At 38.6% G+C, this 25111-nt stretch overlaps 1 pseudogene; it reads left to right on the top strand.

The window, feature by feature from the left end:
• Positions 1–14338: 14338 nt before the first annotated feature.
• LOC132242530 (TIP41-like protein) overlaps positions 14339–25111 on the top strand; it is a 70021-nt pseudogene continuing 59248 nt past the window's right edge.

The raw sequence follows: 25111 nt of genomic DNA on the forward strand, positions 1-25111 counted from the left end.
TCTTGTGTTTCTAAATCCTTGACATTTTCCTAAGTGGCTGACCCCATTGTCTCTTACACAAGAACTTCAGAATCTGCTCTGGCTATCAGTTCTAGCTACCATGTTATCTACACCATCTATCATCACTCCAATCTTGACTTTGACTTACCCTAAAACATGTAAATATATTTAGATAAGTCTCGACTATCTAATCACAAAAATCTTTGAGTATTACATTTTTTTAAGATCCAAAATTTCTATTTTAATATTTTAGGGAATTTAAACATTGTGGAAATGTCTCCAAAGAGAACCGAAAAAAATACAAGTCTTTTCTGATACTAGCAATTTAGAAAAGCAAGTTAAGAACAATATCTTTAATCTTTTTTTTTGTTTCATTGCTTCTATAAAATTATAAAATAATGAATTCCCCTTTCTACTTCTTGGAGAAAAAGCCACATACTTTTACAGACAAGGAAGGGAGTTAGTCAGCTGCCACTAAACAACCCTGGTGGCAACATTGTTGTTAAGAATTTTTTATGTAGATGGCCCATATATAGGACTTTGGGCTGTAGGAAGTCATAGGGAATAGGATCATTATGGCAAAAATAGTTAATCAGTTCTGAAACTGTTCATGGTCTTGGCCCCTTCCTCCCAATTCCCGCCCCCCCCCCATGTCCTCACAAATAGACCAACAGTCAGTTCTAATCAGGCTCGATTAAAAAAAATCAATTTATAGGTAACACTTCCTACCTCCTTAATTTTCTTTCCTTCATTTTAATGTTTACAGTTGAGTCATAGAAATTATTTTTTCAAATCCTCTACATTGACTTTTTAAAAAGCCAAAGCTTCAACTATGATAACTAAGTAGGCTCTTAAAGTTGAGTAATTATTGTTAACAAATTCTACACACTCATTATCTAAAATATTAATTCTAGAATATTATTTTTACAAAATAACTTCCATACTTTTTGCTTTTCTAAGCAAGACTTTGCAGATATTGCTTTTTCAGATTAGCGAGTATCTAGTAAAGGAATTTTTACTAATAGGACTTCGAAATACCAAGTAGTTACCTTTGAACTTAGCCCAAGGAAGAATTCTGCAGTTTAAAGTCAGTGATCCATTGTAAAATTTAACATTCAAGTTGCTTAAGTAATTTATGTATAAAATTTAATAATAGTTAACAGGATTTGCATATTCAAAATACAATAAGCTTCCAAATAAAAATCTAGGACAGGATTCCAAAAATACCCAAGATCTTACCATTTTTTTCTGAAGACAATCAGCAGGCATTTAACAAATTAACTCGCTTTACCCATTATGAAGTTTGTACCATTAGAAGACCAAAAATAGTCAGCCATTTACTTGTGAAATATGGAAACAATAAACTATGCCACTTCTTCTCCTCACCAAATTCCCTATGAATCTGCCTCACCATTGATACTCTCTGAGTAGCCTCTGTAAACATCTTAATTAATAATTAGCTTAATTTTATTTTTGCCATGTATTACTTATTTGACAAACTTCTTTAAAAATAATAATAGGAATGTTAGTGACAAAAGGAAAACTCTATTACCTTAGAAATGAACAAACTAAAGTCACAATTAAACTACCAACCAAAATGACTTAATAGTGTGGAAAACTATTTAAAATATGAAAAAATTATAGGGTAATATCTGTCTCTGATATTTTTGTCTCAAAATACTGATATGAAATTTATACTATTAAAAGTTCATTTTGCAAATAGCATTGAATAGAACATAATTGCAAATTATAAATTTTGAATGGAAAGAGCATAGATATTAGGGTGAATTTGACCTGACCTCACATCCTCACTCACTCACTTAACCATCTGAGTTTAAATTTCTTCATCTGGAAAATACCTTCTCATTCATTCAACAAATATTCACCTAGCAACTTCTTGGGCAAAGTACTGTGTAAAACATCTGCTGCTGCCCTCCTGGGGGTTACCTTGTTGCTAGGGAAACAAATATTAGACAGCTAATTTCACAAATGTAAGTTTAATTATCATTATGGCAACTCTGAATGAAAAGCATTTACGGGGAGTCTTGGCCTGTCTAATCTAGAGAGTCAGGGAAAATTCCTGGAGGAAGTGATACCCATAGTGAGTTTGAAAGAAAAGGAGTAATTAACTAAGAATGGGGGTGGGGGACCTGAAGAACTTCTGCTTCTTTGGCTAACTGGAAGACAGCCAGAGGACGGGAGTGCAAAGAGGAGGGAGTGGTAGGAGAGGGGGCTGGTGAAGTAGGCAAAAGCCAAAGCACATCTGTTAAGTATTTTAGTTTCTAGTCTAAGGACAAGGAGGAGCTACTAGAGTGATTTAAGGAATAAAGTGTCTTGAGAGCTTTGACATTTTTTGAGAAATCACTGCAGCTGGTGATAATGAATTTAAAGGGATTAGAGTGGGTAGAAATGCCGTGAAACCACCTAGAAAACCATTGAGCTTTCCAGCTGAGAATAATGGTCATTTGTAGTACAGTGGTGGCAATACAAATAAGAGAAGTCAAGAGATTTGAGAAACATTTAAGTTATATTTGGCATGATTCAGAGATAGACTATATGACGCATGAGGGGGCTGGGGTGGGGGTGTCAGTTTGGGTATCCCTAGTACAGGGTGCCTGTGACATATCCACGTAGATATCCTCATTAAGCAGATGGATAAATAGATACATAGTTCAAGGCAGAAGTCAGAGCTACAGATATTAATGTAGATAAAAATGTTACCTTACATATATTAGGGAAATTCAATATAAAAAGTGCCTAACAATGCTGAAAACTCAGTGGTACTCACCCCTCTCCTAAGTAGCCTCCTCTCTACTTGGTAAATCTCTTCCCTGAGCGAAGGCAAGTCGTCCTGGTTCCAATTTCCCAAACTCCTAAGACGGATAAATGAACAGAGTACTTGCTTTATTTCCAGGTAATATTCAAGTCCTCTTAAATGACCTCTCTGGTGACTCTAAGAACCTCCCACAGAATACTGACATAGAGGAAGTTGTATATGAGAGCCCTATCCAACCATTTGGCAGGAGAACTCAGGCAAATAAGAGTCCCAGGTTTCTGTAGGGAAAGCTTCATGTGGTAAAGTATATGTTAAATCAACAATGTTCAGATACCTAACCACCGACCCAAATTTCTCAAAAGGACCTAGTGCCCAAAGAAATAGACACATTTCTCAGTCTATGTACTCCCTCATCAATTTGTGTGTGTGTGTGTGTGTGTGTGTGTGTGTGTGTGTGTGCCCAGTCTTCTTGAGGTTCTTATGTGCTAATTGTAGCTAGAGTTTAAACACAGCCCTTTCAAAAAACATACCATTTGGGGTGAAACTACTCCCCATAACAAGATACTACTTGCCATAACTCTAGGTAAAAGGCTACTCCCAAGCAAAACATTTATAGACTTTGGCTGAGGGAAAGATTGGTTATAAAAATAAACATCTCTCCTCTATCCAAGCAATAGATGAAGCAAAGATCTTTCCCTTCCCTCCCCCCGCCCCAGAGCAGGTTATAATTAATCTAAAGAAATTGAGTCAGTGAATGTATAGTACCCATGTTCAGATCTGTGGCATATGTCCAAACTTTGCACATTTCAGTTTTAAAAAGAATCTTCAGAAATATCATTCTTGTCAGTCAGCCAGTAACTGCCTACATGCTGTTCTAAGCACAATTAGTTAAAGCTTTTTCTTACCTTAAATTGGGCTCTTTTGCACCAAAATGTTTTGACTCAGCTCAGAATTTACAAAATTATGCTTTAGAAAGAGCCTTAATGTCTAAAGCTAGAATTAATTTTGCATAGATAGATACATGGTAGGTAAACAAATAGATAATGATGATGATGATAGATAGATAGATAGATAGATAGATAGATAGATAGATAGATAGATAGATAGATAGATGATAGGTAGATAGATAATAAAACATTTAAATTGTGTTTGAATCTGCCAAATCAAGATCATTTCCCTTTTCTAGTCTAAGAAATGCAGATTTCCACTGAGTTCATACACATTTTCATCAATTAAACTTTTATGAAACACAAAATTCTGAGAAACACAAGGACACAGTGTCATGTAAGGAAATTTTTCATGATCTCTAATGAAAAATTTAAACTGAAATAAAGTATGATCCATTAACCTTACATCAGAGCTTACACATTCTCTAAGATCAAGACCATTGGTAACTTGCCCTTTGTAGAAAGCAGCACAGAATATTAGAAAGGCAACCTACAGGGGGACTTTTGGCAAGTCACTTAACTTGTTTGAGTCTATTTTGCCACCTCTAAATGAGGTGACAATTCCTACAAGCAAAAATAGTTGAGGATTAAGCTATTTTATGTGAAGCTACTGCCACATCATAAATACTAATAAAAGAGGGCCATTATTGTTTACTATTATTATGATTATTATTGATCTGAATTTCATAATTTATTTAAGCATTGTACTATTTCTTACCCAATATCAGTTCACCACAGGAAACAACAACAACAAAAAGTTCATTGTCAGGAGTCCTTGTTTCACATTTCTCAATAACTAATAAGTAGTTTAGTCTGTTTTCTATCAAAATATCATAATAAGCATAACAAGATTGGTCAGATCATTCATGAGCTATCAAATTACTTTATGTTCCATAAAGTTGCTATAGTTGCTTAAGTGTTTTATTTTTTAATCTGAAGATAGCTGCAGTTTTTCTTGCTGATCCTTTATAATGAGAATCAAGGATTGCCTTTTTTGTTTGATAGGTGGAATTGGATGAATCATCCTGACTTACATTAAAGTATAAAGCCATAATTTGTACTAAACCATTACACAATGTGTTGAAAAATGTCTTCCTAAAATACTGGAGTAGAAATTCTGTAACAAGAAGGGAATATATCTTATCCAACCTAAAGACATGGACATGCCAAGGCAACTAGAGTAGACAAGGGGCTGAAGAGGTTAATTACCTAAACAAACTGTTTCTTTAAGTTGACTACATTTTTCCTCTTATTTTAGTATACAAACCTGTATTCTTAAAATGATATTACCATATTATGCATGTGAATGTTTTATAGTTTGCTATAATTTAAAATAATTATTCTTTCAATATTAAAACTATGACACTATCCCATATACCATATCTGCATAAAATTATAAATTTTGGATAAATACCCAGAGATGTTTGCTCTCCTCTATGGAAAAATATTAATGTTGGAAATATCAAAGAAATTAAACAGATATTTCTTTTTCATACAGATATTTTACAACCTTTAGGTGAGAAGTTCTGTATTATTTGACTAAACATATAAACTCAAAAGGAAAGGTAAAATTTCTTATTTAATGTCACAAAAGTAAAAGTAAATTGGAAAAAAAACAGCCTCAATATCAAGTTAACTAAAAGTTTCAACTTCTGCACACACACACATACACACACACACACACACGTGAATACAGTATATACATATATTCCTTTCGGTTCCCACTTCAATTGCACTTAAATTACCTAAGTATAGCTTTATATTTCCTCTTGTTTAGTTACTAAGACTTCCTGCCTCCATCTTTTTCCTCTGTTTCCCCTGCCAGTCCAGACCTGACATGGGTCACAAGGTCATTAGTCTTGCCAAAACCATCAAATGCTTATACTGCCTACTAAATACATTCCAGATATTATAGCTTTACAATTTTGACCCATAATGTCTTTCATTCCTTATCTCTTACTATTTCCTAAAGCAGTTCTTTCCAAAGTCTGTTCCTCCAACACTGGTTAGATATACTTCAAAAAAAGAAGGACATGAGTTGGGAAGAATTGCACGCTACCTCTCCTGGCATTCCCTAATATAATAAACACAGAAAGAAATTAATAAATTCTATTAATAATTTATAAACAAGTAAACTTGTTTATTTTCTTTTAATCCAGGATATTAGCATTTTCTTTCTTACCTGACTTCAAAACTAACACACTTAATGAAAACTAACACAGTTTCTCTCCCACTCTCTCTTCAAAAATAGTTATTAACATGTGTTCTGCAGACACACTTTGGGAAATTCTGTTCTTAAATTTGCGCTGTGCACCAGGCAAATGGAACACCTGTCTATTCTTTGATTACATTGTGCTTTGATACTGAGTCATTTCCGTGTTTTTTCCTCCATCTACAACACCTTTGCTTCTACTTTCTGCCTAGTGATTTGTGCATTTATCTAATTTTGCTACATTGGAAGCTTTTTGAGGACCAGGTTACATCTACTTAACTTTATATAATCTTCAGAATGTCATATATACTGCAGAAATGTTCCTATTTATAATCGTATGAAAGCACAATCAGAGCTTCCATGGCGAAGGCAACTGGGAGAAAAGACAAGAATTACGAGACTCTGGGGTGTGTATGTCTCAGGGAAGACAGAGCTTTCTTAGCATTTTGTAGACAAAAGAGTATTGCTTATATCCGTGATGGTGAATATAAGAACACTCAAGTGGTGCTTCTTTGCTTGCAACACAGAGAAAGAAGATGCAAATCTAACAAAAGAACTACAACGCACAGCAGAACTCTTCAAGAGGAGACACTACTTTGAAAAGGTGGAAATCTTAAAGAAATAATTTCCAGATTCTCAACTTCTGAACTTATTCTGTTGAAAACTTAATCTGCCTGTGGAGCCACTGAAGTTCAAGTTCTCTTTTCCCCCTTCTTTTTCACACTCACCAGTTTGCCTTGCAACAGGAAAAAGTCAGCCCTCTTATGGCTAATTGTTTCCCACGAAATAAATCTTCAACAGCAGTCAAGAACAACTTTACTATCACCTTAATCTAGGCATTGTAATCAACCCTCCTATCCATCCATAGAATTTGACAATTTACTTTAAATAATTCTATATGAAAAATTGTAATATGTTTATATTGTTTTGATCAATTGTATGTTAATATTTACAATGCTAACTCAAGGCAGGAAAGGAGTTTAATACTTAAAGCCTTTGGTTATTTAAAAAATCAATTTGTAAATTATTTTTGTTGCAGAGAAGTATGATATGGTGATTAATAAAAACCTTTCAAGCATACAAGTATATTACATTAGTATAAAATTTGTTGCAGAAAGTGGAATGAAAGCACAAGTTCAAGGAGAAAAAAGAACAGTATAAAATTTTCAACTATTACATTAGGTCTTATATATACATATATAATATATACATATACACACATATATGCCTATGTACTTTATTAGATAATGGTTATCAAAGAGTGATGGAAAATTGTATTTCTTAATGTCAATATTTATAGTACACTGATCATGACATATTTTCTAACTATTTTAAAAGGTTTTTGTAAAGTTACAAATGTCTATTTAAAAATGTGTAATGAGTAGTTTTTAAAGTGTTTTTTTAGAGGTAAAGAGACCATAGGCCTAAGGCTAACAGGAAGAGGTTTGAGGCTACTGGCTACTACTGCCTTCTTCCACTTGACACCTAACCCTCCTCCTTTGCCTGTCTCCTCCACCACCTGGTGGTTAGGCCAAGCCAAGGGTTTCGTTCTCTGGTAAGAATCAAAGACCAGGAACCCTAAATTACTCAAGAGCAATCACATGTGTATGTCACCCTGTCCCCACCCTGGAAAGAGCCACAGTCATGGTGCTAGAGGAAACAGCAGGAAATATAGGCCCCAAGGAAGTAGCAGCAAGGACACTGACGAGTGGGGGAAGTCCATCAAGGCCCATGTACACTTGGGAAAGAGTAGAAGGCATTTTTGACTGAAGTCTACAGCAACCACTCAGAAGATGAACACTGAACTGTCTAAAGACATTGCTGTGACTAGATTTAGCAGTTCCAATCAAGGCCTGAAAGATGAAGAAGTTGGCTGTGTAGACAGGACTTTGTGAGGAGAGAGATACTTGGTTGGTTCAGTAATCAAGAGTGGGGCTCTGACCCAGAGAACAGGATGACATGGCCCTGAGGCCAGTGACTGTGTTCCTTGACTCTTGTCATCTCAGGATAAAGACCTCCATGGTTGCATGGGCTACACAATTTTTGTTCCGAGAATCCCCTTAGAATCCTTTTCCCTCTAGCCTCTTTAAACCTTGGTTGCAGGAGTCAAAATTACACAGAGGGCTAAGAAAATATTTACTCAATTAAGATTTAATTGAGGAAAAAAATAGTTTGAGGTGCTGAAATTTTTTATGTTGATTTTCCACATGAATCAAATTTTGAAAAGAATTTTACTTGATCTTCCACTTAACTTACCTGTGTAGGTCAGACTGCCTCTACCTGAGAGGAAAAAAACAGGCCAAAACATGTTCAAGGCCATGTGCAGACCACAAGGTTGCAGATTCAGGCCTGGCAAGGGCTGTGATCCAAGTTTAGTATCATCAACATGTGTTAGCAACAATGCTTTTCTCCCTAACTCACACACAAATACACATATTATCAGTTACTTGCCAAGGTGCAAATTTATTTAAGATAGTTAAAGTTTATTTCGGTGTACAAAATAGTCAAGGAACTAAACTTTTGAAATTTATTTCTAAACAAAGGAAAGTTCTCTGGAGCTCTCTTGGATAAATCTTTGTCCATACCTAGGAACTGTGTGCTGTGACTTGAAGAAAGGAGCATTACCCTGGACTCAGGTGACCTCAATTTCAACCCAACTCTACCAGGTACTATTTGTGTTACCTTGGCCCCCCAGGTACCTCCTCCTTAACATGAGTTCATGTCTGCCTCAGTGGCTTGTTAAATAAGAATACAGGGGCAAAACTGGAGTCAATGGTAATTTTCTTTCTTTTTTTTTTGATACTTGAAAGGTATTATCACAGCATTAAGTGCTTGGATTTGAATTGGTCTCCACTTGAGAGCAAAAGAACAATGAAAAGAAATGGAAAAATAAAAGAATAAGGGCATTTTTGTGGATTCAGCAACAAGACCAACATTAGAAAAAGCCAAAGCCTGCAAATTATATGAATCTAGGCTAATTGTTCAGGAGCTTTTTCTGGTTGCTGTGAATGCTTAGAAACTTAAATCACTTTCATTCATGAATATGAAATCAAATACATCTAATTTAGCCTAAGTTGATCTCTCAACATAAATAAACAAGTCATATAATGAGTCACATAAGAATACTAAATTTTTAAATGAATATCAAGAGGATTTTATTTTAAGGGGCTAGTTTCATTCTTTAGAAAGCAACTAAAGAGCCCTAGCCGGTTTGGCTCAATGAATAGAGCATTGGCCCGTGGACTGTAGGGTCACCAGTTCAATTCCAATCAAAGGCATGTACCTTGGTTACAGGCTCGATCCCCCAGCCGAGATCAGTGCGAGTTCAATCTATGTGTCTTTCTCACATCAATGTTGCTCTCTCTCGCTGTCTCTCCCCCTTCCTTAAAAAAAAAAAAAAAGAAAAAAGAAATTAAAGATGTGGAAAGGCCAGTGGAAAATATTTAGGATAATAATAATAATAATAGTGATAGTGATATTTAGCTAAGACTAAAAAATACTTATGTTGCCCTGCCAGTGTGACTCAGTGGTTGAGTGGCCATGATTTGATTCCAGTCAGGGTACATGCCCAGGTTGTGGGCTCAGTCCCCAGTGTGGGGTATGCAGTAGGCAGCCGATCAATGGTTCTCTTTGATCATTGATATTTCCCTTTTTCTCACCCTCTCCCTTCCTCTCTGAAATCAATAAAAATACATTTTTTAAAAATACTATGTTCTAGGTACTAAATGTTAAATATGTTAAGGGCATTCGTGGGGAGACTTTACATATACTACTTTCTCACAACAACTCTACAATATAGGTATTATTATTATAGCTCAGTTGTGTTGTTGTTATTATTATTGTTTCCACTGTGAGAATAAAGAGCACGGGGCCCAAAAATTCCCCCCAACTAGAATGGGGAAAGAAGCTAGAAAACAATCCAAAATTCAACTTGCTTAATCACTAGCCAGTAATATTACTGGAACTACTCTGTAAGACCTGAGGAAAGTGGAAATAAAAAGGTAACATGCCAAAGGAATTTTTCCTTCGGATTCTGTTCTCACTTCATGTCCCCATGGTGCTGATATAAGCACAGATCCTTTGTGAGAGCCAAGAAAATAAGCATATTCTGCTTAAATCAAGTGTTTTTTTAGTATAAATTTAGAGATGTGATGAGTTAAGTCCTGGCTTTATTATTATTGTTGCTGTTATTATGGTTATTTCCACCTCTAAATGTATGGTACTTCTCTCAGGAATAGTAACCTGTTTAAGAAAGTGAATTCTTTTTACCATAAGCAAAAAAATCATTCCTAATTCTTGCCTAGGATGTCAATATGGTCATCAAATGTTCAGTGACACTGAAAATTCAGTTTGCATGACTACCAAATTTGACACTAATGTCTGGAAGCCTTATCTAACTTGTAACACCATTCATGGTCTCAAGCTCTTAAACACTCACACTGTCATAGCACTAAGTGCTTGGATTTGAAAAGGCAGATTGTTTGCCTAAAGGAATAAAAAGAAAGCTGAAAACAATATAACCTCTGTTTCAATGAATCAATTTAAATCTAATAGAAAAGTTGCATAGCAATGGTAATAACAAAAGCAACAACCAAATTAGCATTATTTAATGTCATAAACACTATTCGGACTTGGCCTAAAATTTCTAGACAGTCTTTATGTTGGAGCCACCCCAGACTCAAAATTCTTTTTTGCTACTGAGCAAATGTTGGTGCCTGTTATGTATCAGTGATGAACTAAGCACCAGATTCAAGTGGATAATTAGCAACCAGACACAGTCTCTAACCTCCTGGAACTTATGGCCTACATGTGTTCACCCTGATGGAGACTGAATCCTGTCAGAGCAATACCAAGAGGTGATGGACAGTAGTAAGATGATGGAGTGAGATGGTAGAAACAGGAATAGAAAAAAAACCGTGAGAGTTAGAAAAAAAACAGTGAGAGTGACATGATGAAAATGAGAAAGAGAATGGTGCCCCCAAAGACTCAGGATTGCCCAGCACTGCCCTATGCATTGATCTGAGAGCACCTGCCTTGTAACCTTTTTATAATACCCAATCTTTCATTATTACAGCAATCTTTATGAGGAGCCTAACTTTATATTCTTGGATTAATATTTATAGTTTCTAAGGCAAATAGTAAGTTCCCATATTTTATTATATTACATTTCTTTTTCATTAAAACTAACATGCTACAGAGTTCAGGATCTAACAGTGAGGTGATAAAAAGTGAAAAACTAAATGTCAGCTCCTTATGAGGTCATAATAGCTTAATGACTGATACTGCACCAACAATGTGTGTAGATAGAATATGAACAACATACATATATTTTAATTAACTTTATATTTCTGAACTGTATTTCAGAAAATTACTATAAATAGGAATAAACAAAATTAATTTTTGTGTTTCTATAAAAATAATTTATTTCTAAAATAAACAGGTTTTTACTATTAACTATATGTATATATTTTGTGGAGTGCACAATTCTATCTACACTAATAAAAGAGAAACATGCAAATTGGTGTCACTCTGCTACCCTTCCCATTGGCTAATCAGGGCGATATGCAAATTAACTGCCAGTCAAGATGGCGGCCGGAAGCCAGGCAGCTTGAAGCAAACATGAGGCTTGCTTGCTTAAGTGACGGAGGAAGCCAACGTTCCCCGCCTGCTGCTGCGGGCCTCTGAGCTTGCAGTTTGAAACACAGTTACAAATATAGAAGCTAAACAAAACCCCAGAAACCTGCTTTCAGCCAGCTGGGATCTCAGAGCTGGAGTTGAAGCAGTGTTTTGATTATAGAACCCAAACAAACCAGATACCTGCTTTCAGCAGCCGAGGCCTAAGAGCTGGAGCCAAGCCTCAGAGCTAAAGCTGGCCCAGAATAAAAAAGAAAAAGAAAAACAAGAGCGGTTGGGAGCTTCAGTCAACCGCCAGCCTGAAAACAGCCCTCAGCCCCTCACCCAGACTGGCCAGGCACCCCAGTGGGGACCCCCACCCTGAAGGGGGTGTGACCAGCTGCAAACAACCATAAGCCCCTCACCCAGGCAGGCCTGGCACCCAAGCGGGACCCCCACCCTGATCCAGGACATCCTTCAGGGCAAACCAGCCGGCCCCTACCCGTACACCAGGCCTCTATCCTATATAGTAAAAGGGTAATATGCCTCCCCGCACCAGGATCAGCAGAGCCACAAGGCCTCCCAGCACTGGGATCAGCGTGACGGGGGCAGCGCCCAAACTCCCTGATCGCCCTGTGGCTCTGTGTGTGACAGGGGGCGGGGCCACAACCTACCTATCCACCCTGCTCTGTTCATGACAGGGGAAGGCGCCCCAACCCCCTGATCAGCCCTACTCTGTGCCTGATAGGGGGGAGCTCCCCAACCCCCTGATTGCCCTGCAGCTCTATGTGTGACAGGGTGCGGCGCCCCAACCCCCTGATCGGCCCTGCTCTGTGGGTGATAGAGGGCGGTGCCCAAACGTCCCCCATGGGCCCTGCTCTGTGTGTGATGGGGTAGAGCCATAACCTCCCCATTGGCCCTGCCCGGAGTGTGACAGGGTGCAGCGCCCCAACCCCCTGATCCGCCCTGCTCTGCGTGTGAGAGGGGGGAGATCCCCAACCCCCTGATCGACCCTGCTCTGTGTGTGACAGGGTACGGAGCCCCAACCCCCCTTATGGGCCCTGCTCTGTGAGTGACAGGGTACGGAGCCCCAACCCCCTGATTGGCCGTGCTCTGTGCATGACAGGGGGCAGCACCCCAACTCCCCAATTGGCCCTGCTCTGAGCCCGACCAGGAGCTGCACCTAGGGATTGCGCCTGCCCTCTGCCACCCGGGAGCAGGCCTAAGCCAGCAGGTCGTTATCTCCCGAGGGGTCCCAGATTGCAAGAGGGCACAGGCCGGGCTGAGGAACCCCCTCTCCCTCCCGAGTGCACAAATTTTTGTGCACCGGGCCTCTAGTATATTATAAATCTCATATATTTTAGAGCAAAATGTTATGCTAAATTAGAAAAGAACATTTTTAGCTATTACATGACTATGTCATTTAATTCACTGAAATTTTCAAACATCTTTTTTGTTAAAAAAAATCTTTTAACATACAATGTAGCATATTTCCTATAATTATTTATTAGAAAAGTAATAATTTTGATGTTAATTTTAAGGCAATTACATGGTATCCCCCCAAAAAATGTATATACACTTTAATAGCTGATAGTTATTAAATGAAAAAGAAATGTATTTTAATAAACACTGTTTTTGTCATTATATTTAAAGTGTGTATACATTTTTGTGGTGACACCCTATATTTTGTGAAAATAATGTTAAATTTCTGTACCAACCAAAAATTTTACATGGTTTGCTTTAACATTAATTATGAAAATCATGACCAAAACAATATTCTTTTATACAAAGAAAGTTAACTACAGCATAGACTCAGTATCTCTGGTGTTATAGCAAAGATGATTCAAATGGGATCACTTAGCAATGGAGAACTTAGTAAAATAAGCACTGGAAATTCAATGGTGAATAAAATAGACATGATCCTTGACATATTCAAGAGTGTAGCCTACTAAGAAGAATCGTAATATCTAGAATAGATCTATTTGGGCATTATAGAAAGAACAGAAATTATTATTTGAGAATGATTCAACTTCCAAACTCTAGGCTATTTCACAGAAGATGGAACTTGGTACTATATCCTAAGTTAGCGTGAAATTGGTATTACTCCAAGCCTAGTTCAGTACTTATATTTTTCTAAGATGCCACTGGTTATAAGACATATTATTTGTATGTTCGGCTAGAATGAAAAAATACTGCCAATTAAAGATGGCATATCCTTGTTTGCAAGAGACATCCCCTTTTCAGAAGTAGTAAAGTATGAAAAAATGTGCATCTTAAAATCAGTGAAACCCAATAAAGAAAATCTCACTTAAATCTCCCTTTCGGCTAGCGCCAATGGTTGGCAAACTCATTAGTCAACAGAGCCAAATATCAACAGTACAACGATTGAAATTTCTTTTGAGAGCCAAATTTTTTAAACTTAAACTATATAGGTAGGGACATTGTTATTAACTTAATTAGGGTACTCCTAAGGCTTAGGAAGAGCCACACTCAAGGGGCCAAAGAGCCGCATGTAGCTCGCGAGCCGCAGTTTGCCGACCACGGATCTAGCCTGTTCATCATTAATGCTTCCCCAATTTTCTAAGCTGGTTCATGTCTCATATCCAGTGTCAGAATAGTAACTTCCTTGAAGCAAGTCTTCTTTACTAAATTCTGAATAGTCTATCCCCTTTCTTGCAATAGATAAACATAGTCACTTCTGAGTGGACTGTTTTTATAAGATAATGCCGGGGTGACTAATAGAAAGAAAAGAAAATGAGTAAACTGCCTGGAAATTAAGAATGCAAGAACATGTTGCATAAAGTAAAGGGAGGAAGAGCAGGAAATATAAGGTTCCTGGGAGCTCAAATCTCTACAAGGCTCTGCGCTGACTATGATATTGTGCTGACCATGAGTAAGGATCCTGTCTTCGAATTTTCAAGACCTTCCTATTCTCCAATCTACCACCAACTAAAGACCCCAGGTATGTGGGACCTACTTGTCCAAAGGTACAATAACCACTACAAATCCAGCACATTCCTGAGTAACTGCTGAAAGAGTAAGTAAAACAAAGGTCAATTCCCCAGATTTACTGTCCCCCGAGGAACTATATTTTGAGCTTGAAATGGCTTTTTTATGTCTGTATACATTTTATTTCCAATTCTGTTTTGTTTTTGCACTGAAAGAACCCCCTTTTATGTTGAACGTTACCAGAAGTCTCTCTCACTGAACAGGCATTGGGGACTTTATTACATGCAGTCTGACACAAGTGGGCACTGTCCTGTCCACGACACAACAGGACATTAATATTTCTGTCTAAGCTCTCCAAGTCTACTAACAAGTGGAATAATCCTCACAGTTCAACATGTGGAGCACACCGGCCGTGGGAGTTTTGATTCTTTAGGTAGAACTTGCTGATATTCTAATGACACTTCTTTAAAGAAAGAGAAAAGGTGGGTGGCCCTTTGAATTACAGAAAGTTCACTTCCAGCACCTACCCAGATACACGTGTAAAATGCTAGTGAGAGGGAAATACGGCTCACCAGGAACGGATGTTGCCTCTGAATTCTTTCAGTTCTGTTCTCACATCAAGAAAACTAATCATTAGGAATTAAAACCTACACTGTTTTATTTTTAGCTCAGTTGAGGAGAAACTTGTTATTTCTTCCACTCCATGAATGACACAGAAGATATCCTCCTAAAGTCTAACAATATGAATAATTCTGCTGATTTTTCCAATTTTGGGGAAAACACCTATATTTTGTTGTAAATGAAGATTAATTATGAGTCACAGATGTAAAGACATTTTTTCTGTTTCTAAAATTCTACTTTGGTTACAGATAAGACCAAGGACACCCTACTTCAACATGCCATGGTGGGAAACGGTCCTGAGAAGATTCTGGCAGAGGTGGGGTTTGGGCCCACTTCTATATGTTACTGTAGTGCAGTGATGGCGAACCTTTTGAGCTCGGCGTGTCAGCATTTTGAAAAACCCTAACTTAACTCTGGTGCTGTTCACATATAGAAATTTTTTGATATTTGCAACCATAGTAAAACAAAGACATATTTTTGATATTTATTTTATATATTTAAATGCCATTTAACAAAGAAAAATCAACCAAAAAAAATGAGTTCGCGTGTCACCTCTGACACGCGTGTCATAGTTTCGCCATCACTGCTTTAGTGGGTGGTGGTAGGGGATGCTCTGGGCCTGGAGAGAGAGTCAGCACCAACCAAACTCCATGAAATGGGTTTCTCAACAAGAAAGGGGAGCTGATACTAGAAGGGAGCTGGGCAGACACTTTTTTCTTTTTAAAAAAATTAAATTTATTAGGATGACATTGGTTAATAAGATTGTATAGGTTTAAAATGTAGATTTCTATAAACATAATCTGTATATTGCATTGTGTGCCCACACCCAAAGTTAAATAATCTTCTGTCACCATTTATTTGCCCCCTTACCCTTTACTAGCTCCCCCACCGCTACTGTCACTTTTAAACCATAAACTCTAGGTCCAGATATAGGAACAAAGCATCCATGATATAACACAGACAAGGAACATGCTGGATTCAAATGCGTCAAGTATCAAGAACATCATTTAGAAGGAAAGTGTACTAGACTGTGAACCAGAAGATATGCTGCAGGGCAATGCTTGGGAAATCTCAGAGCAGCCTCTTAATCTCTGTAAATGTAAGCCATTCCTATAACACACTGTCCAATTTTAAAATAAGAAAAATAATCACTGCCCCTCCCTGCTGCCAGGAGATATGGGGGATTGTTTCATAGTACCCTGTATTTTTTTAAATAATATTTATTTTTCCACTTACAAAAGCAATATATACTCATTGTAGAAGTTTTTTTAAAAAATCAGGACAAATATACAAAAACAAAAACTATCCTACTGCCTGCCTGGTGTGGCTCAGTGGTTGAGCATCGACCTATGAACCAAGAGGTCACAGTTCGATTCCTGGTCAGGGCACATGCCTGTGTTGCAGGCTCAATCCCCAGTGTGGGGTGTGCAGGAGGCAGCTAATCAATGATTCTCTCTCATCATTGATTTTTCTATCTCACTATTTCTCTCTGAAATCAATAATAAAAATATATTTTTAAAAATAAACTACCCTGTAAACCTACTATTCTGACATAACTTTTTATATATTCTTTAATGCTGTTTCCACAATTTGTATTTCAATGGTATAAAATTATACATGGCTCTGTACACTCCCGCTGACACTTCACATTGTGAGTGTTGATTTCAAGCACTAGCACAGCAATTTAAAATTGAGTGACATATTATGATAGACTGCACATTATGGCAGGGTAACAAAGAATGATCTTCAATATACTTTCATCAAATATTTCTCTATAAAGTAGGCAAAGCAAATTCCTCTGATGTGGTGACCAGGCAGCAGTCACAGAAGCAGTAGTTTCCTGATGTTGGTGCTCTTCCCCAAGAAACTTCAGGGTGCACAGTGGGTCACCAGGGATGGACTCCAGACCCGCTAAATCTGCACAGCCCTATACGCGTACAATATAGACAGGACAATCATCTGTGTATTCTAAGTGAAAATTCTGGAGCCAGAACCCCACACAACATTTACCTGCTCACCCAACAAACATTACCCTGGGGTGGGGGTGTACACCACCACCAGGTATCTAGTCCAATAGACTCTTTCCCAGTTGCCTGGCTAGAGATACCTATTCCTACTATAGCTCTCTGGCAAAATGTTTTGTGTAGTGTTAAGCTTAGAAAGACAACGCAAAGGACCAGAAATCTACTGGTTTGAAAATAAAACTTTTTAGTCATTTGGGGACATCTTTACATTTTCCGTAGATGGTAGGTCCTAGAAAAGCAGTCTAGAAATAAGGTAGAATACCATATTTTTATTTGTTTTTACAAAATAATGTAGGCTTCTCCCTAAAAATCAGGAGAATAGTCTATGGTCTGTTTGCACCTGGCTGTGACAACTGCCCATGCAAAAAAGAACACCTAGCTTCCTCCCCACGTGTGACAGCAAAGAGGATGCTTCTGTGTGAGAATGTAACAATGGTAGAAAACTTAGTATCTCCAATGCTTATGTCTCCCTTGACCTATTGTTATAATTCTATGCTTCTATGTTATCGGTTTCAGCTGGGCAGGTGTGTGTAACCTGCCCTCTTGGACTGGAACTTTATTTAATTTTTACTGTGACCACTTATGAAAGCTGCATGGCAGGATTTGGAATTGGAACTTAAGGCTCAGTCTTCACCAAATAGTTGGGTGACTTTAAGCAAGTGGCTGAATGTCTCTGAGCCTCAGTTTCCTCATGTGAAAATGGAGTGAACAATGTCAAACCTTCCTCCATTACATTATTTGAGGCTCCAGTGAGATAATGTTTATCTAAGTGTTTACTCACTAAAATGCTAATGTAATCATAATTTCCATTCTTAAACCCTTGAATGGCTCCTCTCTCATTCTAGAATCAGGTCCAAAATACTTACGGAGTCCTTCATAGTCCTTCCTATCCAGCCTCATCTCCTGTACCTCTCTCTCTGCTGGCACTCAACATTCCAGGCACACTAGCCCATCTCATTGAGTCGTTTCCTTTTTCAAATATATAATGGAATGGGGGGGAGTCAAATTGACTATCTTTTCAAAACATCTGCTACCTCAAGGCAAGGTCTCCCAAAGCTTGCTTCCAAAAATATCCTTTTAGGGTCTGAATCACAACTGCCAAGTCTGCATGCTTTCTGCAGATATTGAGAAATATCCTTTGAGTACCAAAAGCGTAATATTAATATCAGTGATCTAGTATTATGACTTTATGTCTGGCCTTCAAAGATCATTTACTCATTTCAAAACTGTTTATAAATCAACAGGTGTTGTGCCCTGTTTAGCTAATTCACAGTGGAGTCAACAGCAGACGGATGAACAGCTTGGCATCTGGCTTTGGCCCTACTGCAGAATTGCCAAGAGAAGCCCAAGCATCCTGCATCACCTGCCTTTTCTAAGGCTTCTGTTGTCATACAAATGGCTCATTTTTTTGGCTCCAGCAATGCTTGAAATTGGCTGTCTGGTGTTACAGAATGCCTGACCCTGACCAGGGGGCAAATGTCAAGCCATGCCAGAATGCACAGCTTGGTTTCCAAATGACTAGGAAAATTCACTGCTTTGGAAAAGGGCATCATGCTGGCTTGTTGCCAAGAACTATGGAAAATTATTTCATACTTAATTAAAAAATTCACTTTTCTGCCTGCTAGTCAGCCATTGTGACACTGAAATTATAGAATTGCACCCCCATCTTTTATCTTTTCTCCTATCTTTAGTCACTGAATTGATCAAAAACTTGAGTGGAAATACAATGCACTCAATGTAGTCTGATTTCGCAATGAGTTTGTCTTATGTTGGACTCCCTAGAAGCAGAGCTTGGAGTGGGTGTTCCGGAGCAAGTATAACCTATTGAGGTAGTGCTTTGGAGAAACTAAAGGAAGCAGGCAGGGCAGGAGAATTCTGGTCTGAGACCATAGGGAGTCTGGGAGCATGAATTGAACCTCACAGCTTGTGTCAACAAGAGGCTGTCACCCTTCCATGTCAGCCAGTCATTGACCCATGGGCCTCCCAGGCCATTTCAGGCCAATCTCCGGAAAAGCGCAGCACTGAGCTCTGAGGAGCCAACACCTACAGCATCCGGGGATGGGTACACAAGCCTCATAAAGGAATCTATGCAAAAACTGTAGCTACTTCACTGGTCTATTATACTCATCCCATAAATCTTTGCCATCATAATACTACATAATAAAAGCATAATATGCAAATCAACTGAACAGTGGAACAACCAGTCACTATGATGCACACTGACCATCAGGGAGCAGATGCTCATTGCAGAATCTGCCCCCTGGTGGTCAGTGTGCTCCCACAGTGGGAGCACCACTCAGCCAGAAGCCAGGCTCATGACTGGTGAACGCACCGGTGAGAGCCTCTCCCGCCTCCACTGCAGGTGGGCAGTAAGGAGTGAGAGATCCCGGACTGCGAGAGCCCCGGACTATGAGAAAGATTCTGACTGGGGGATCGGGCCTAAGCCAGCAGGCGAACATCCCCTGAAGGTTCCCAGACTGCAAGAGTGCGCAGGCTGGGCTGAGGGACTGCCCCGCCTCCACCCTGCCCCCTCTCCCCCAGTGCATGAATCTCATGCACCGGGCCTCTAGTTAATATAATATTGTTATAATCACTGTGTTTGCTAAGGAAGCCTATATATAAGTAAGAAGTATCTTTGAGTCCCAAACTAGGCCATACCTATTACAATCTCATAAAGATAGCAAGAAACTGAGAATTTGGAAAAAATGTAATTTCCTTTTGGCCCATCAAATTATAGATAGCTGATCATGGTCTATAGGAAATTCATATAAAACAAGGGATGTGTGTCTGACCCATGTGGCTCCATGGTTGAGCATTGGCCTATAACCCAGGAGGTGGGGGTTCAATTCCCAGTCAGAGCACATGCCCAGGTTGCAGGCTCAATCCCCAGTAAGGGGCATTCAGGAGGCAACTAATCAATGATTCTGTCTCATCATTGATGTTTCTATCTCTCCCTCTCCCTTCCTCTCTGGAATCAATAAAATACATTTTGAAAAATAAAAAAAATAAGACAAGGGATAAGTTATGGGTTTTTTTGTAAAGAACTCTACTTCTATTCCACTATTGTTTTTGCAAAGGATTATTCTAAGAACACAAATAATTTAAAAGCTAAACTGTTTTTTCAAGACTCATAACTTATACAAAATAATGATTTATCTCACCAGTTAGAATTCAATAAAACTCATCTTGATTTCACTGGAGCTAGTCCAGAGTTGCAGTCCTGAATGCAAACGACAGTGTACTAGATGGCATTTTACTGAAGAAGAGTTGTATTATTAAAGTCCAATTATTTAGATAGTTATTCAATTCCTGTTATCCTTGTCTGTTTTTGTTTTGTTTAAGTTCTCAAACACCCACTGATGACTGTTTCCAATGTTCTCATATCCAAATACTCGGGAGCATTTTTCCTCTATTTTGCCAGAACTTTTCAAGCTTAAATAGACATTTTGGGTTTTACTTCTCACCTAACATTCCATTTTATCCTGAAGAGAACATGAGGGCACTAACTGGCCAGACCTAAAAAACTCAAGCTGCAGGTGAGCCAATCCTGACACCATATCAGTGCCTTGGGCAATACTGCAGACATAGTATAGTACTGCAGACCACCCATAAGTGAATAAATCAACAGCTTAACCTGGGACCCTAAACTATCAAGGAGGAGAACAATTGTCCGCATACCCTAACCCTCCATAATGTGCTAGATGCAGAGAGAGCTTTACCTCAAGATAATGAAGCTTGAATTTCAGTGCCCTTCCCTTGCTTGTTCCTATCTTGTCCAATGCCTGGGAGGAGCCCTACAGTGTTTTCACATGTTCATCTCTTTTTTTTTTTTTTTAATTTTGCGGAAGCCATATACTTAACATTTCTTTTTCTTATAGAGGAACTCAAAAATTATAAATTTCATGTCCTACAAAGCTTAGATTTGCTTACCCCCTGCCATGCCAAGACCCCATTTTTCTACATAGGTAGAAAAATGGGAGGTGATGAGTGGAACTGATTCTTTTGTCACCTGAGACCCACATATCTTCGGAGGCAGAAGGTTCAGAGCCTGCTTTCATAAATTCATCATCTCTATGACTAAAATCTTTCTTTATCAATGCTTACCATGAATATTCCCACCACACCTGATGGAGATACCCTGCAAGGCTCTAGGATGTACAAACTTCATGGTCTCTTTTGGTTTCCTGCCCTACTTGCCACACATTCTTAAATGATAGTCAGGTAAGGGGCTCCAAAGCATGTATCTGAGGATACAAGACTGTCTCTTTATTAATGTGTCTGCGGCACCTGAGCCTGCATATGCCATTTAAAATTAAAAGGCCACAGCATTTCAGAGCCAATCATAAGGCTGCCAATTAAGGTATCATTTGTCTTCGCATAAAAATCATTTGGGGCTGTTTTTCTTCTATCCCCAGGCTCTTATTTACTGTAAATTTCCAGCAGGCAGTATGGACAACAGCTGCTCAACCTATTTGAAAATCATCCAGCTCCAACACAGATTCATTTTGAAATGGATGCTAAGTAAATACTCATTGATGCTATGTGATGATTTGGGAAAGATGTTCATTAAAGGTGTTTGATGGGGTTCAAATCTTTATGAAAACACTTCTGAGCCGGGGTGCCTTTCCCAGCGTCATGACTAGACCCTTTCACTTGATGTGGAAATCCCAAGTATTTAAACCAGCTCCGTGGATTATACAATGCCTCTGAAACCTTAGTCCATTCGCAGCATCAGAAAATATGCTGTCAAGTCTGAGAAGAGCTAAGTAATACCTTCTCCTCTACCTGGGAAACAAGGACTAATTCTGTTCAAAGGAGATGACTCACTAGTGCACGCTCCTCAGCTCTTGACTGGGTCTCCTCATTTAATATTCTTAACAAACATATTTCCAGTATTTTAGAACAGGGGGATATAGAACAATAAAATGATTTTAAAACAGTTATCCTTTCCAGTCGGGTAATGCTTGTTTTTATTAAAAAAATAATGCCAAGTTTTTTGTTTCCTTCCTCCTATCTTGAGTTGATAGGCCTGAAGATCCCAAACAAATTTGTTCTGCCCTATCTCTGCTTCCTGGGGAAAGCTTGGAATTCATCTTCAGTAGAGGCAATATCCTACATAATAAAAGGCTCGTAGTATAGGCAATATCCTAGATCAGTGGTCGGCAAACTCATTAGTCAACAGAGCCAAATATCAACAGTACAACGATTGAAATTTCTTTTGAGAGCCAAATTTTTAAAACTTAAACTACATATGTAGGTACATTGTTATTAACTTAATTAGGGTACTCCTAAGGCTTAGGAAGAGCCACACTCAAGGGGCCAAAGAGCCGCATGTGGCTCGTGAGCCTCAGTTTGCCGACCACGGTCCTACATAATAAAAGGCTAATATGCAAATCAACCAAACTGTGGAACGACCAGTCACTATGACACACACTGACCACCAGGGGGCAAACGCTCAATGCAGGAGCTTCCCCCTGGTGGTCAGTGTGCTCCCATAGGGGGACCACCACTCAGCCAGAAGCTGGGCTCCTGGCTGGCAAGCGCAGCAGCAGTGGTGGTGGGAGCCTCTCCCACCTCTGTGGCAACACTCAGGACATCCCCCGAGGGCTCCTGGACTGCAAAAGGGAGCAGCCTGGGCTGAGGAACACCCCCGAGTGCACAATTTTCATTTTATAAAATCAAAATCCTCTAGTCATTTTATAAAATCAAAGGAGAAAAAATCTGAATTCCTGCCCTCTTTGTTCTGCCTATTGTTTCTGTGGATAAGGAAAAGGTCTGGGTCTCTCTGCTTGCACACTCAAAGGAGTCCTCCTGGCCTCTTCATTCCTGATCTTCTCTTGAAGGATTCCAGGGCCCTGGAGGTAGCTTGTCTCCAGACCATAGGTCTTACCCTCAGAATTTTGATGTCCAAATTAAAGTTACACATTAGCGGGGGGAAATAGCAAATCTGGCTGTTCATTGTTATTAAGTATGATGATAATCAAAAATAGTAGATTTATTGTCTATGATAACATATATAAAAATAGAAAATTAAGGGATTATTTTTAGTCATATCTACAGCTGACTTTAACATAGTAAATTAATTTTTAGTAGTTAGAGTGTTTATTTATAGCAATCACCCTTCCTCAGGAAGGGAGCCCGCACATGTCAGTACTTTCACAGCTCAGCACAGGTCAATTTCCAAGGCAAGCTCCAGCTTAGTACTATAATCCATACCATTTACTGTTGCAGAATGGCAGTTTGGTTCACGCTCTATCTGCAAGTCCAGAGATGCAAAAGAAATAACAGCCTCTTCCCCAGAACTCAGAGCTCTGGACAGTGATACATACAGCAAATAGCACACAGAGGATGAGCAGTCAGAGTCACCAACAGGGTGATGACAACACAGAACAAGGCAATAGGTACTTCATCCATAGCACTGAGAGAAGCAAGTTGTACACCTCCCCAAAGCCTTCAGACCCACATTAACGCATGACCCATGGCAGATCCAGCAAAGAAAGCCTGAGAGTCAAATGTCTGAGGATTTTGAGGTGGCACTGGCACAGAGATAAAGAATATCCTCTATTCAAGTAGCTAATTTTGAGCCAACAGAGCCACTGAAATATCACAATGGGAAAGACATATCAACATTTCTTTGCCAAGAATCCCCAGGTACTATTACTGGTCATATTACCTATGCAGAACATTATTTATACTACAAGTTATCAGTTAAATATGTACATATGTGAATAGTGTTTTTCATCTGCAAAGAATCAGTGTTAAGTAACAATAGGAGTGATAATAACAGCTAGCATATACTGAGCACTTAGCATGTGATGGGGCATGGCCTAAGGGCTGTGTATATTAATATGATCCTCATGACATTCCTATAAGGTAATAGATATACTATTGACCTTGTAGCTAAAATACTGACTTTATACCTCTACTCTCCCACTTGTATATGGTGTGACGTTATGTAAGTCTGTGTGACCTTGTGCAAGTCTCTGCATCTCTTAGTCTGTTTCCCCATATGAAAATTAAGTACCTCATTACCTGCCTTCCCTACCACATATGATTATTGTGAGGATCAGAGACAATGGATGGGAAAGCTTTCTATAAACTAATAAACTCACAAATAAAATTATTTTATGATCTATAGAATAAGGTGTATTTTTATTAAAGTGTTTATGTGTCTACTTGTAGTCACTAGCTATGTTTTGAAAAAAATGTGTTAAATGCATCAGTGTTGTTAGTATGTATGTCATAAACCTGTTTTTATATGGCCCATCAAAATGGAGAGAGCACATAATCTAGATAATACCTGTTAAGATTGCCATTAAGTGTGTAAAAGCTTCAACAAAAGCCAAGAAAGTTCTGTGAAAGCTGCAGGTGGTAAAATTATCAATTCCATCTAGGGTTTCTTTTAATAAGTTCCTTTAAAGATGGCTTTTTATTATATCTTAGAGCTGTTTAAAATGTGTTTTAATAAACACTTCTCTTTTATAGCTGCCAATCTATTTCATCAACTCCCTGTGTCCCACAGAAGTTATCAACATCAACTTGCCATATCTTAAAAGTCTTCATTAACCAGGGCTAATTATTTGAGAGTCGGGCCTCTCTTTTCTACTTCATGTTCTTAATCAATATTTCTGCAGAGAATTGCCTCACGGTATGGGGTTTTGTGGGCTGGGTATTTTTTCTTCTATTTTGGGTCACACTAGGGCTACTTCTGTGAAATTCAATTAGAACCTTATAATAGTTCTCTGTAAATTTCATTACCTCAAAAACAAACGGTAAGATCTTGAAAGGAACCTACAACTGCTGGAGAGAGTTTATTAACACTTTGTCAGAAAATGTGTTTTTTGTCTTAGGCAGATCAATCACACCCGCTTCAACTGGTAAGTCCCTCCACACGCAACGTGGAGAGCACAGGCGTCTCTCATGTCCTGAAAAAAATGTGAAAACACCCCAGTTCTTCACAGCCATAACA

This window comes from Myotis daubentonii, chromosome 10 (genome assembly GCF_963259705.1).
Source record: "Myotis daubentonii chromosome 10, mMyoDau2.1, whole genome shotgun sequence".
Taxonomy (NCBI): Eukaryota; Metazoa; Chordata; class Mammalia; order Chiroptera; family Vespertilionidae; genus Myotis; species Myotis daubentonii.